Here is a 14953-nt window from a genome sequence, read left to right on the forward strand (position 1 = left end):
AATTGAATTGGGAATGAGGGAAAGGAAGAATGTCTTGACCTCTGTCTTAGGTGTTGTCTCTGCCACCACATGTTCCATTACTCTTTGCTTCAGTGGATTCAGAACCCAAATTTAGGGTTCTCCTGTAACCACCAGGTTGATTGACTGCCGGGCACAAATAAACTACCACCAAGTAACTCACCCCAACTGTTGCTCACTCGTTCTTGGAGACCTCCCAGAAAGAAGATTTGCAAAAATTCCAGAGTTTCATTACTTCAACCTCGAGCTTGTGTTTCTTGCTAATATTGTCACTTCATTGGTCTGGGGTTGGGTAAACAATCGTGAATGAAACTGGGACCCCTCTCCATGGTCTGATAGGTGAATCTAGCAACAAGCTGCATAGGCTTAAAGTCAGTACAATAAAAATCCATGTGCGCTGTGAAGCCCCATGCAGGCCTCCTAAGCTTGTGTTTAGATGACCTTGCAACCCCTCATCTCATGACTGAAGACGGCAGCAGGATGAATCAGCAACAGGAAGAGATAAAGGGTACCTCGCCCTCACATTTCCCAGCTCATTTCTTAGAGATTGAGGGGAAAAGTAACAACACTGGTCCTTGCCTCCCTCCACACAGAGATAACACCAATAGTCCAAGCCTCGTTTGACATATAACCAAAAAGTTCTTTCTCTCTTTGAAGGTGAGACTATTAGAAATGTAAGGCCTTTCCTGCGCCTACACTGCTTTGTTAAAAGGTATAAAAACTGCACTCAGGTCTGTGGACCTCAGAGCAGTTCCCCAGAACACTCTGTTGGCCTGTTTCTCAGGACTGGAGTTCCTCACTTTGATTACTGAATAAACTCCTTCCCTTAACTTTTACCTAGACTCTTTATTTCAGTCAACACAATCATAATTGTTTATGGAATATTTCTTGGATTCATATCTTGGACACAATGTGGCTTATACACACAAGGACAGCAAACAGATGAGATATAAAGCCTCAGCCCTTAAGAAGTTTATAGATGAATTAAAGAATCGAAATGAATTTCCCTGACCTCATTCTCTGCGCACTTTGCAGGATCCCTCAACATAACATACAACTAATCTTCTAGAACCTTCAAGAACTTTTCAAGATCAAGTTCAGGCTCCTCATACTGATTCTCAAAGCTTTCCAGGCTCTGCCCCATTTTACTTCTCCAACGTTATCTCCCCTCACCTGTTATCTGCACACCTTCCATCTCCAGACCCACTCCAGCTCCGGGCAGCCCAGGGGTCTCCCTGTCTCTCCAATATTGTTTGTTTGGTTCACTCTCCCTGTCACTACTCATAAAAGATTGCCACAATGGCACTAGTCAACAAAGGCTTTATGTAAGAGATGGTTTTAGAGAATGAAAGCCTATTTGAAAGATCTTTTGTGGTGGCCTGAGCTAATTAGCTTCCATTTCTTCACGTTAGATCTGCTGCTCACCTTTATCCAAATAATAACCTTTTATGTGTGGTAAAACTTAATTGAGCCTCATAATTTGGAACTTATGCAGACAAGGGTTAATTTGAAGTTTGACTTTTACAACTGACAATTAGCAGCACTTAATATATGAGCAAGTTTGATGGGAGGAAGGTTTAGATATCGTAAAAGGTAAAAATTTTTTTAGCACTTTCAAGTATTTTAGAAACACCTTTTACCAAAAAGAAAAAAAAAGGATGTACTAATTAGAAAGAAATCTTATATATTTATTAAAGCAAGATCCATAAGGTAATCTACTAAGATTTTTATTAACTTAATTGGGTGCTGTAAGAATTCAAAGTAATCAAAATCCATTTCCTTTACATATTATATAATTTAACTTTTTCTCTAATTGAGATCTGCTTCAATTTAGTGCAAATGAATAAAACATTATTCATTAGAAAACTTTATTCGTTTGGAGATCATTAAAATAATTCTCTATGCCTACCTCCTGGCTCTAGGGTTTACTGTGTGACCTTGGGCAGGTCATTTTAACATCTATAAGGCTCAGGTACGTCATATATAAGGCGGGAAAAAATGGAACCTCTTGTGAGATTCGTGAGGATTAATTGGGAAGACATCCGGTGTAGAGCCAGGCCAGTGGTAGACACTCAATAAACATCAGTTTTTCCTTACCTTCTTTCTTACTGATTCTTAAAAGATAGCCTTGGGGCCGGCCCGTGGCCCAGTGGTTAAGTTCGCTCGCTCCGCTTAGGCAGCCTAGGGTTTCTCTGGTTCGGATCCTGGGCACTGACATGGCACCTCTCATCAGGCCATGTTGAGGCAGCATCCCACATGCCACAACTAGAAGGACCCATTACTAAAATATGCAAGTATGTACTAGGGGTATTTGGGGAGAAAAAGCAATAAAAAAAAAATAGAAGATTGGCAACAGTTGTTAGCTTAGGTGCCAATCTTTAAAAAAAAAAAAACGATAGTCTGTATATATCTTTAGATTGATCTTTTGGTACTGTGTTTTTATTTTGGGTATGAATTACTTCTTTTTGTAAAACCAAAATCCCCCTATTGGCATTTTACTAAAATAGTCCAATTGTTTTGCAGTAATTCTAGTAAGTGTTTCTGATAAAACTGAGAAGATCCAGTCAGTGATGTACCCCATATCAATCAGGAATAGTTTCAGATGCAAGTAACAGAATATCCAATCCATAGTGTCTGAAAAATAAAGAGTTGTTTTTGTTTTGTTTTGTTTTATTACATAACACAAAAATCCAGAGATAGGAGCTATTAGCATTGGCTCATCTGCTCCGCGGTGCCTTCAAGGACCTCAGTTCTTTTCATCTTTTTACTTGCTCTAGCTATTGTCATTACACCAGTGCTTCACCCTCCTGCTTGTCTGAGGTTGTTACCACATCTCCAGTGCATCTTTCCACATTCGAGGTTGAATGAATGGGGAAGAATAGCACCAGCCACATCTTTCTCAGCGTAACAAAATCCTTACCAGAAGTCTCTCAGCACACTTCCGCTTACGCATTTTTCACCAGAACTAGCCACATGAACACTTCTTTCCAATTGCAAGAGAGGCAAGAAAACCAGTATCTGGCAAAGGAAAGATGGATTTCCATAATTTTCTTAGACTAATGACAATTCATCAACTGGACTAAGTCACATTACTACCCAGAACAAAATCAAGACTGTTTTAGCAAGAAAGAAGTGTAGGGGGTGGATACGACATTGGTAACAGGGTCTGCATGTATGGCCCTTCTATCCCATGAAAGTAGTCTGTGGGGTTGTGAAGCACTGCTCTCTGCCCTTCGTCACTCACATCTCTCATCAGTTACAAAACTCTCAGATACAACCCAACAGTTAAGATTAAATTCATATAAATCTCAAATTTTGTTATGTTTGCTTTATCTATTAAAAAGAACTCTTTAAAGGTAGAAAGCTGGATGAGGAGATTTCTCACAGATCTGAGATCTATGATTCAAAATTCAATATAAGAACCATAAGGGTACTGTGTACAGTTCTTTTTTTCTTTTTTTTTTGAGGAAGATTAGCCCTGAGCTAACTGCTGCCAATCCTCTTCTTTTTGCTGAGGAAGACTGGCCCTGAGCTAACATCCATGCCCATCTTCCTCTACTTTTATACATGGGACGCCTACCACAGCATGGCTTTTGACAAGCGGTGCCATGTCCGCACCCAGGATCTGAACCGGCGAACCCTGGGCCACCGAGAAGCGGAACATGCAAACTTAACCGCTGCGCCACTGGGCCAGCCCCACTCTATGCACTTCTTGAGTAAGAATATCTCCTACTATGCCCTTATCTGCACCTCATTCAAGTCGTGATCAGTTAGAATTTCAAGATCTTTTTCAGAAAGTCTACTCTTTCTTTTTGCAGCTTATTTTTCCTCAATAAGTTAACAAATCTCTGCTTTTCCCTATTGATATCTTTCTAACCAGTTTGAATCAATATCATTCAATCATTCTACAAACATTTTCAAAGCACTTATTTTGTGCCTCACTCTGGGAATATAAAGATGGAGACAAAACCATTTTTTGTCTATAAGAAGCTCATAATCTGGGAGAAAGATTGTAAGCCAATAATGTATAAGGAATAGTTTGTCATAGGTGTTATGAGAGAAATAACAAAGGAGAAGGGGAGAGAAAGGCAAGAGTGGCCAGTTCTTAATGGGGTAGAGACAGAACGAAACTGAGAATGAAGAAGTTAAAATCTTCCTTGGGCGGAAACTTTGAGATGAGCTTTGCTAACTGCCCCTGTGCATACTCAGCACAACCAACTGTTGTTTAAAACTAAACAGCTCTTTCTGTCCCTCCTTAGTATACGAGTGAGCTGTTTTTCCCAGGAAATTAAGGTCCAGACTTCAAGATTCAGCCTTACAAGGTCAAATGCAGGCTGAAGATGAAAACTAACCAGAAAAGTCCAGACAAGTCAAGGGAAAAGAAATTCGGTCCTCAAGAACAAACACAGGCTGGTGGGAAGGCACCAACCAGCAAAGCCACATGCTCCCCCTCCCCTACCTAAAACCCCAGAGAAAAACCCCTACCTTTCTCCCTTTGAGGAGGTGGTTTTGAGTTTTAACTCCCATCTCCTCATCTGGCTGCCTTTTGATAATAAAACTCTTTCCTTGCCGCAAGCCTGGCATTCCAGTTATTGGCCCTCCTGTGTATTGGATGAACGAACCTGTGTTAGTGTTCAGTAACAAGGATTCTAAGAATCTGAGTCATGAACTTGGGAGACCTTCTCTAGAACTAGCATCTTCTGGATTGATTGCATTTTCAAGGAATTCATTTGTAGGTGTTTTCCTTTTGCTAACAATTGCATATGTTATAAACTCTTTGATTAAAGATTTGTTAATAGGGGAAAATCTTTGTGTCTTCAGTGATGACAGATTTGTTTATCACTGCCTATCATGATGCTCTCTAGCTTGTGGGAAGAGAGCCAAAGGGAAAAGACTGATTTCCCAGCTTCCTTCAGGGTCAATGGGAAATCACTCACTTTTTTTCTCTTGGCCACTCGGCTCCCCGACACACGTTTGTTCATGACACTAGGAAGTGAGTAGGCACCTACTAGTGATCACCAGCTTTTGAATTCTCTCCTTCAACTTTAAGCTAAATGAAGATGAAATTAGAAATTCAATAACTTCATGTATCAGCTACTATTTTCCAAATTGTGCCTTGTGACTCATTAACAACTCATGAAATCAGTTCAGTGGGTCTTAATCAGCTTTTTTGTTAAGAAGTGGAATAGAAGATATCAGAATGCATTTCACCTAGTAAGACAAAAATTGTTTGGTGAAACTTCTGTTGCAGTTGTGTGTGAGTGTGTATGTGTGTATTGGGTCACAACATAAAATATATTTCTCACTGTGTCGCAGTAAAAGTTAAGCCATTGAACGTGACTCTAATCCCCATGAAGGCACTTATTAACCATCTAGCAAACATTTGTTGAATTGAACTGATTTGTATGTGTGCTTGTTGGTTTACTTAACAAACACTTACTAAATCTAACTGTGTACACTACATTAACCATTGCAACTCCTCATTTAAATTTTCTGAAAATGTAGGACACCGGCAAGCTTTCAAAGGTTAATCAGATTCAGTAAATGCACTTTTTTTAGGGATAAGTCATTCCATTTACTGGGATTGCTTCATAGTCTTTAATCTGGCTTAACTCCTTCCTGCTGTATAAAATAAACCCAAGGTCTCTCAATGATGTCCAGAAAAAGATCTTAGGAAAGCATGAGGTACAGTGGGTCGTCAGCAAACAGAGCCTTCAGATCCTTATTGGTCCTAGTCTGGTCCAAACCTCTCCCCCACAGTCAGTCAGAGCAGGTCTACACAGTGTCCTTGCCTCCAGCATAAATGATGTCACAGGTCTCTGTCCCTAGTGTTCCTTTTTCAGGACATGGGTGCTGAGCACTAATCTTTTCTTGCTACAATGACACCCCAATCCCACCAGCACTGCCAGCAGAGAGGCTTTGCCATTCCCAGGAGCTATGTACACTGTCATTGTCCCTCAGTGGGCAGTGTTCCCTACTGTCCAGAGCCATCAGAGTTCTCAATGCCCAAGATGTGCCTCCCAGCATCCCATGCTATCTCAGGAGACTACAGCTTACGAGATCTGGGCCAAATCCAAAGTTGCCTGCACCATCTGCTCTTCCATCTCTCAGCCTGCAGGGGTCAATCCTCCTACAAATTCCTGAGTTCTCTGCCTGCCTTGGACAGCGGGGCCAAGTTGTGGCAGGGGCATCAGGTAAAGATTGCAATCACAACTAAGACAGCCTCTGACCTGTTCGCAGCCTGGTGGAGGGTATGGCACACAGATATGTGATTCACATATCTGTGATCCACAGATATGTGAGCAACCAGGGGGTTGAGCAAGACTCTCAGAGGCCCCCCTCTTTTCTCACCCTCCCTAATCCAAAGGAGAATACACGCCCATGCCCCATTATCAGGGACCAGGGCTCTAAGAGTTCACGGCCTCAGCCACAGTGCGCGTGCCATTGCTTCCTGGAGAGGAGGCTTATCACGTCTCCGTCCCTGCCCCTGAAGGGCATGTTCATATCATCTGAGCTCCCAAGCTCGGCTGACCCTTGTGAAAGTCCAACCTGGTCAGTTAGGCTCCGGACTGCCTCAGCTGCGTTCCTCCTGAGCTTTCTGAACGCCCTGGCGAACAGGCAAAGCGTTCTGCAGTCTCCTTTTCCTCTCTCCTGAACCGGATCTACAGTACCCTAAAGGAGAGCAGATTTGCAGGTTTTTCCCAGCCTTGTTCCCAAGCAAACCCTTGGCTGCCGGCTGGCTCTCCTTCGTCCTCTCTGGCCCCTCCCATTTGCCTGAATAACTATCTTGGCTTACCCTATGGGTGCCCTTACCTGATTGTGGCGTGTTGTCTCCCCCACTATAGTCTAAACGTCTTGGTTGACGTCAGTGTATTTTGTTTGTCTTTCAATCTCTGGTATTTAGTGCAGTCCTTGGACAGAGCTGGCGCTCAGTAAAAAGCTTGCTAGCAGATTGAAAGAATAACTGAAAATTGCAGAAAAATAGAGTTGGTAGGAAAAATGAAATTCCTTTATTACACATATTCCAGGGAGCAACCTTAGCAGCTATATCATAAGCTAACTGGTGTATGCTGGGATTTTCTCATTATAGAGGCTGGAATTTGACTTGTGTTCCATCCAAATCATTGTTCTAAGCGGTATCACAATGCAAGCCACCATATTCCTATTCCTGTGTGTTCTGTGTTATCTAACCTTGCTTCAACACATCCCTCTGAATGGAAAACTTTTCTTAAATTATCATTATACAAACAACACATGGTCACAAAATAATCACAAGTCTTCATAAGCTAAACTAAAAATAAACCCCAAACACTCCAAATCCTACCACCAAATAATTATTGTTAATATTTGGGATGCAGCCTTCTTAGTTGTTTGTCTTTTTTTAGCAGCCTTATTAAGATATAATTCACATATTGTCTTAGTTTGCTAGGGCAATATATTAGTTAGGGTTCTCCAGAGAAACAGAACCAACAGGATGTGTGTGTGTGCGTGTGCATGTGTGTGTGTGTTGGTATGTGTGTGTATATACATAGAGAGAGAGAGAGAGGAGAGAGAGATCCATCGATTAATTTTAAGTAATTAGCTCACAGGACTGTGGAGGTGCAAGTCCAAAATCTGCAGGGTAGGCAAGCAGGCTGGAGATCCAGGGAAGAATTGCAGCCCAAAGGCAGTCTCCCGGCAGAAATCCTTCTTGCTCAGGGCAGGCCAATGTTCTTTCTATTCAGGCCTTCCATTCATAGGACGAGACCCACCCACATCAGGGAGTGTAAGCTGCTTTACTCAAAGTCCACAGATGTAAATGTTAATCTCATCTAAATAACACTTCACAGAAACTCCAAAGTAATGTTTGACCAAATATCTGGGCACCGTGGTCCAGCCAAGTTGAAAAATAAAAGTAACCCTTGCAGGCTGCCATAACAAAGCGCCACACGCTGGGTGGCTTAAAGGCTTAAAGAACCAGCCTTTAACACATGCCATGCAGTTCACTCATTTAAAGTGTCGAATTCCATTCTTTAACACGTTCACAGACTTGTGCGACCATCACAAAAATCAAATTTAGAACATTTTCATCCTTCCCCAAAGAAATCCCGTACCCATTAACGGTCACTCCCCAACCCCCACTCCCTGTCCCCACAGCAGAGGGAAATCTCTGCTAAATCTCTATTCATAATCGAGGAAACTGAGGCCCAGAGATTCATCCAGGGCTAGAATCCAGCTGAGAAAAAACACAGGGCCTCCTCCAGGGAGGAATTTGAGCCACTACTAGACAGTCACTTGCTCAGTTATACTAGTTTTTTAAGTGTCAAAATAAGAATTAATATCCCTGAGGATTGTTTCCGTCTGTCAAGAAGTGTCACGGCTATCTCGACTGCACGTTTGTGCTGCTAGATATTTGCTGCTTCTGCTCTGGTTCGTCAGCATGTTAAGCCTTATCATGAAGCATCCTGTGCATTACCCCTCAACAGTAGGTACAAAGCACCCTTCTCAGGGTCTCAAGAGCTATCCAAGCCAAATGCATTAGCTTTTTATCCATACACCTAAGATCTGGCTTGTAAAGTGAATGTCAGCAAAGAACCATGACGTTAATTGTTCAGAAATGCTTTCACAACATCACCACTTGGAAGAGACAAACGAATTGGTTTTATTTACATCATGTAGAAAGGACAACATGAAAAGCCAGGATAAATTATGTCCTGGTTTATGTGCTTCTTGGGTTGAAAAATAAAACAAAACACCCTGTGGGGGGATTTCCTTTCTAGGTACGTGTGTCCCAAAGCTGCTGGTTACTTTTGACTTTTAGTCACTTCTACTTACTAAAGTGACTTCAAGCACAGCATTCAGCAGCCACTCTCAAACTTCTAGCCCTATACATTTCAAGCATTGTCACTGTGTAGTTTGAAGATGCCAGCGGGTATACTACTGTTTTATTAAACAAATGAGTAAAATTCTTCTGGGGTGGTTGGGTTTCCAGTAAAAGAAAGCACTGAAGGAGAACAAAAGTTACGAGAGATGGAAAACACTGTTTACAGGTTGGGGGGGTGGGTAGATGCTGGTGAAAGGGAAAGCAGGCACCTTTGAAGTAGGCTAATGTATATTTTGTGGAACCTACCTAGTTTACTAGATTTAAGGGCTCAAAAAATTGGGAACAATATATTCTGCATCGTTATAAACGCATTGTTTGTCCTCTCTTTAACCGTATCAGAACATTTAAGACACATCAAAGGGTTAGAATTACATAGTTAACCCAGAATCCCCTGTGGTTTGAAGGCTGAGTGTTGCCTCATTACCAGTGCCAAGTACACACCAGTGAGACTGGCGTATAGCCACACTCGGGCTTTACTTTGTGGTGAGAGGATATTTCAGGTCTAAAATCTGGGAACAGGTCCAATCCTTCTTGAGTCAAAAGTCAAAGCACGGTCAAGGTTGTTGTTAGAGACCTGTTCCAATTCATGCCCTGGCTAGCTTGACAAGCCAGTTCACACCCAAATTTTTAGCTCTTCGGGTCCAAGAATAGAACCAGAGATGTGAAACACCCTCATTCTAGAAAAAGACAGGGATGTAACAAATGTACATGCCTCCGCCTGGGTTATATGCCTCTCCTGCCAGTCAAAACAGATGCAGAGCTCGTCTATCCCTGACGTAGGCAGTCAAAAAGGATAATCCAGAATTTACATACAGATTATTTTTTTTGCTTCTCTATGATGCAATTACCTATTCATAGTAAAATTAAAAGCTACCATTAACAGCATTAACTGGCTTTCAGAAGAACTCGTTGAAATACAGAGTTCTGAAAGTACAGACAGATTCATATCAAGGAAAAGCAAGAAGCACCAGGACTCAAACAGTTTCTTCTCCTCGATCTAGGGTAGAGGCTTCCTCCTCAGCTCCCTTAGCTTTATCTAAGACCATCACCAATGTCTCAATCACTTAAAATTCCAAAACTTGGAGCATCATTAACTCACTCTTCTTTTTTGTCCGTCATCCCACTAGCCATCAATTTTCAGGCATTATTTCCTTGAGAAGTCTCAGATCCTCCCTCCTGCTCTCAGCCAGGGCAGGTCCTCAGTAACCACATGCTGATTATTACAACTCTTACTCTAGGCTCCTCTCCTTCCCTTCTTCATGGCACCTCCTTGCCCGATAACCCTGAAATGCCATCTTCATTGCATCGTTCCTCAGCGCAAACATATAGAACGGCAGCCCTCTGGCACCTCCAACATCGGTCTATAACCCACTACCAGATCTTCGAGGTCCTTCCATAACTGAGATTCCCCCACTAAACTTTCACCTCCAGGATAACAAGGCTAGTCTTGCTGATCCCCCGTCTTAATTGGGCATAGTGTGTAACAGCGTAACAGGGAGTAAGTTCCAACCAAATGAACCAGCAAACCTCGAAGCCCATGGAACAGGTCGTGTCACCAATTTGTTTATAATTCCTGGAGCAGAGTAGTTAATGAGTGGTGTGGATGTTTCCCTTTAGTACAGGTGAGAAAGCACAGGAATGGCGTATTGACAGGTCACTGCTTTGCCTGGTCTTGTAAACTCTTGAGATCCCTCTTGAGTGCAGAACAATAAAACACAATTATTTCGTGACTACTTATAAATAGTAGCACAGGCTCAGAGGAAGTGATGTCAAAAATTTCTTAAAGTTTACTACACATAATTTGAGGCTATGATAAATACCCTGTTTGATAAGAGCTCATTGAGCTTTTTTTTGATCATGTGTGCTTACACATAAATCAGAAACACTATTAATAGGGCCACTTGAAAACATATAAATAAAATGGCAAGTGACTTTTGGCAAGTCACTTGACATTTCTGGGCCTCAGATCTCTCATCTGTAAAATGAGGAGGTTGCACAAACCAGGTGATCTCTGTGTTCCCCTCGATTCTGACATTATTTTATTCTATACGCAAAAAACCACCCTCTGCTCCTTAAATCAGCGGGTTTATTAGTTTGAGTTTCATAGGCCAGTAAATTTCCCTTTCTTCCAGTGTTTTTCTGTAGGCTCTTCATAAGGTTATAAGCTTTTTATTTTGTAAAGAAAGAGGTTTTTTATTTTTAAATCCACCGTTCTACCAACCATTCCCATCATGTCATTTAAACAAGCCATGTTAAGATCAGAAATATAATCTCTGGATAAAACATAATCCTTGTGTTTAACACATTTAGTTTATTTAAAAAGAAATTCATTGCAGGGGCTGGCTCGATGGCCGAGTGGTTAAGTTTGTGCACTCCATTTCAGCTTCCCAGGGTTTCACCGTTTCGGATCCTGGGCTTGGACCTAGCACTGCTCATCAAGCCATGCTGAGGCAGCATCCCACATAGCACAACCAGAAGGACCTACAACTAGAATATACAACTATATACTGGGGGTTTTCAGGAAAAGAAAAAGAAGAAGAAGAAGAAAAAGATTGGCAACAGATGTTAGCTCAGGCGCCAATCTTTAAAAAAAGAAGAATTCATTGCAGTCTCCTTATTTTTCTCATTCCACCCCAGACTAGTGAAAACTTTGTCACAGACTGACAGCTGTCTGTCGTCATACTGACTTATCACTTTTTTCTCTGTGTGTGACCAAGGATGTAGAAAATCCAGCTTCCCCATGTGCAGCATAGGGATATGAGTAAATCCACCATTTTATCATCCATAAATATTGTAAAATCTAAAATTTCAGCTTTGGAAGGTATATTAAATAGAAGTAAGGGTAATTGCGTCCATGCACCCATCAGAAAGATGTTTGCGTTCTTTTTACTACACCACCACCAGACAGTTATCTGAACTGACAACCAACCACTGGGAAGTTCTCTGATTCTGAAGGTGGGGTTGCTGGCTATGCTTAAAAATGCCCTTTTTACCCCTAGCTTCCCTTTTATAAATCACATGTCAGTGACTTGTGTACTCCGAAATGAGACTGAAACACCAACGTGGTTAAGTGTATACATCTAATGTAACATAGACAAAATGCTCCATTTCTACATGTTTAAATTGTTTCCATTATTGAAGGCTCAATGCAAATGTCCCCTCCTCCAGGAAGTCTTCACCTCTCCAGCTAGAAGCAATGTGTCCTCTTCTGAACTTTCCTTAGATAGTGTTTCCTTAGATATTGCTTGAATCTATCATATGGCACTATCATATGGCACCTTTTTTTTTCTTTCTTTCTTTCTTGCTTTTTTGGTGAGGAAGATTGGCCCTGAGCTAACATCCATGCCAGTCTTTCTCTACTTTATCTGTGGGACACCTACCACAGCATGGCTTGATGAGTTGTGTGTACATCCATGCCTGGGATCTGAACCCACAAACCCTGGGCCTCTGAAGTGGACCATGCAAACTTAACCACTACACCACTTGGCTGGCCCCTCCAGTTTCTTCCACCTTTGTGTTATGGTAAAATATGTAAAAATCTTATTTCCTCTACTCGATTCTAAAGTCCTTGGTGTCAGGAATTATGTCTTCGGACATCATGCATAGCCAGACACAATTAGCAGAGTACCCTACAGAAAATAGATTCTCAGTAAATTGAGGGAAGAATGAAGACAGAAAAGAAGAAGAAAGAAGTTTGTTACATAAAGGAGAGCCCTTCCTACCTGGAAAAGTCCTGTAAGGGAGTAGTCAAGAGAAAGTGAGGAAGCAGAAGAGAAAAGTGAGCTGGGTTAGGCTGGCCTGGTGGCACAGCGGTTAAGTTCACACGTTGCGCTTCTTGGCGGCCCGGCGTTTGCCGGTTCGGATCCCGGGTGAGGATATGGCACCACTTGGCAAAAGCTATGCTGTGTTAGGCATCCCACGTATGAAGCAGAGGAAAATGGGCATGGATGTTAGCTCAGGGCCAGGCTTCCTCATCAAAAAGAAGAGGATTGGTAGTAGTTAGCCCAGGGCTAATCTTCCTCAAAAAAAAAAAAAAAGTGAGCTGGGTTAAAAGCCGACCGATTAAGGGATTATGCCGAAACGAGTAAGGAGCAGAGAGAGGAGGCAGAGCATGGGCATGCAAACACGTTCTCTTTATGGGTGATATTTCACTTCATAGGCTGACTTTCCTTCCTCTCTCATCTGTTGCTTTTTCAAATCCACTTGCTGCGTGGGTTTCCTTGCTACCCTTAAAGAAGTCAAAGCTGGTCATGCAATTACCACAGGCCAGCCTAAACTCTAAGAAGCCAAGTTAATCCTTCACTGGAATGTAAGCACTATCTCTCCAAAAGCAATCAGCTGGCTGTCTCAGTTAGAAACTTTTCTCTACTGCAAATGAGCAGATTTGTTCCTACAACTAAATCGCTGGAACATCTTGTTCAGCCAAATTATTTCTTATTCAAGGAAACCTGTGCCAGTGCTCATGATGCCAGGCCGTTCTTCCCTGACCCAGGACACTGTCTTGACAAATCAACTTAGCCTGAGTCAGCAGAGGCATTGGGGAAACCCTCTGTCTCTGGTTGGATGAAAGGTCATATCACCCACATACTGCCTATAAAGACATCCTTCCCAAATTAGATCTTATTTTCATTTGATACTAGGTTGGTTTCAACCATTGAGCCCCATCAGCTGAGGTCTGGCTTCCCAAGACTAGACTGTCTTCATGGAGCCAGCACCTCAAACTCAAGTTGTTCAAAACAGAACCCTTCACTTTCCACACAACAAGCCTGCTTTTCTTTCTGAAAAAGCTTTTCTTTCTTTCTTTCTGGTTTCTTAATCCTTGATAAACATATCTATCTCCCAGGTCAGGACCTCAGAGACTTTTCTACTACCTATCCCCAAAGGCTCGTTCTTTCCTGGGCCAACTCAAATGCCCGGATCTCCTCCCATCTTTGCTGCAAACTCCAGGGATGAAGCCAGAGTTCCCCTCCTCATCCAAGGGTTGCCACCAAAGCCGAAATTAAGTCAAAGAAGACTTAGTCACTTTCCCAGGAAGGGTTTTACAGTCACTCCCATGGCATGGGAAACATCAGTTTACTATAAATAAACAACACATCATTTATAGAGTTCAAATTCTCAAAGTCTGAGGGGCTTCCAGCCTCTGCTTCCTAAGGCAAAGCTCACCAAACCTCACACTCCCCTCCTTCCGCCTGACCTGCAGCCCAGGAGTGTGTGGTGCTGGCTCAGCTGCTGAGCTGCCCTCTATCGAGTGGGTGGTGTACATTTCTGACTTTGCTGTTTCTGGGGCTCTGCCTAAAAAATGATCACTTTCCATTCTTTTACATCTTTTTTTTTTTTTAATGAACTAGTCTTAAAACTTTAGAGTAACTCTCCCTCTTTCTCTCAAAACTGCTGGGGTCTATCCTTTGTCCCTTCCTTTCCATTCCCAGCTCCATTGTTCCGGTTGAGACACCCTTAATGGTTTGACTAGTACAGGCTATTGGTCTGCTGTCCTATCTGGTCACCTGATTTCTGATATGACTCCAGAATAATACTTTTTATTTCCCTCTGTTCTATTGAGATATAATTGACATAGAGCACTGGATAGGTTTAAAGAAGGAGACTTCTAAAGCACAGTTTGATCATGTCCCTATTGTCACCCCACCCCCTTATGACTCCCGAAAAACTTTCAGTAAGTCTCCATTGCTTGCAGAACAAGGACAAGATTGCTCAGCATGAGAGTCAAGGGCCCAACCTGCCAGTCTAGTCTTACATTCTCATACTTGAAATTCCTGCTAAAGAAGCAAGCTCTAAGATTTCACATCCACCTCTATCTGGAATGAATTTCTACCTGTCACAACCCTAACTGTTATCCACACAAAAACCTGCACACGGATGTTGACAGCAGTTTTATTCATAATTGCCAAAAACTTGGAAGCAACCGAGATCTCCTTCAGTAGGTGAATGGATAAATAAACTGTGGTCCATCCAGACAATGGAATATTATTCAGCGCTGAAAAGAAATGAGCTATCAAGCCATGAAAAGACATGGAAGAAACTTAAGTGCATATTATTAAGTGAAAGAAGCCAGTC

The 14953-nt window shown here is 42.1% G+C and overlaps 1 protein-coding gene across 2 annotated transcripts in view; it reads right to left on the reverse strand.

The window, feature by feature from the left end:
- The window catches only part of MRO (maestro), a 34542-nt gene extending 27647 nt beyond the window's left edge, over positions 1–6895 (reverse strand). The window contains exon 1 of one of the 2 annotated variants that reach the window (XM_070627598.1): positions 6832–6895. The gene's annotated coding sequence lies outside the window, so the exon portion shown is untranslated. Of the gene's footprint in view, positions 1–6567; positions 6734–6831 lie in introns of those variants that run through there. The other variant, XM_008507516.2, reaches the window with a different exon arrangement.
- Between the last annotated feature and the right edge of the window lie 8058 nt (positions 6896–14953).

This window comes from Equus przewalskii, chromosome 7, assembly GCF_037783145.1.
Source record: "Equus przewalskii isolate Varuska chromosome 7, EquPr2, whole genome shotgun sequence".
Taxonomy (NCBI): Eukaryota; Metazoa; Chordata; class Mammalia; order Perissodactyla; family Equidae; genus Equus; species Equus przewalskii.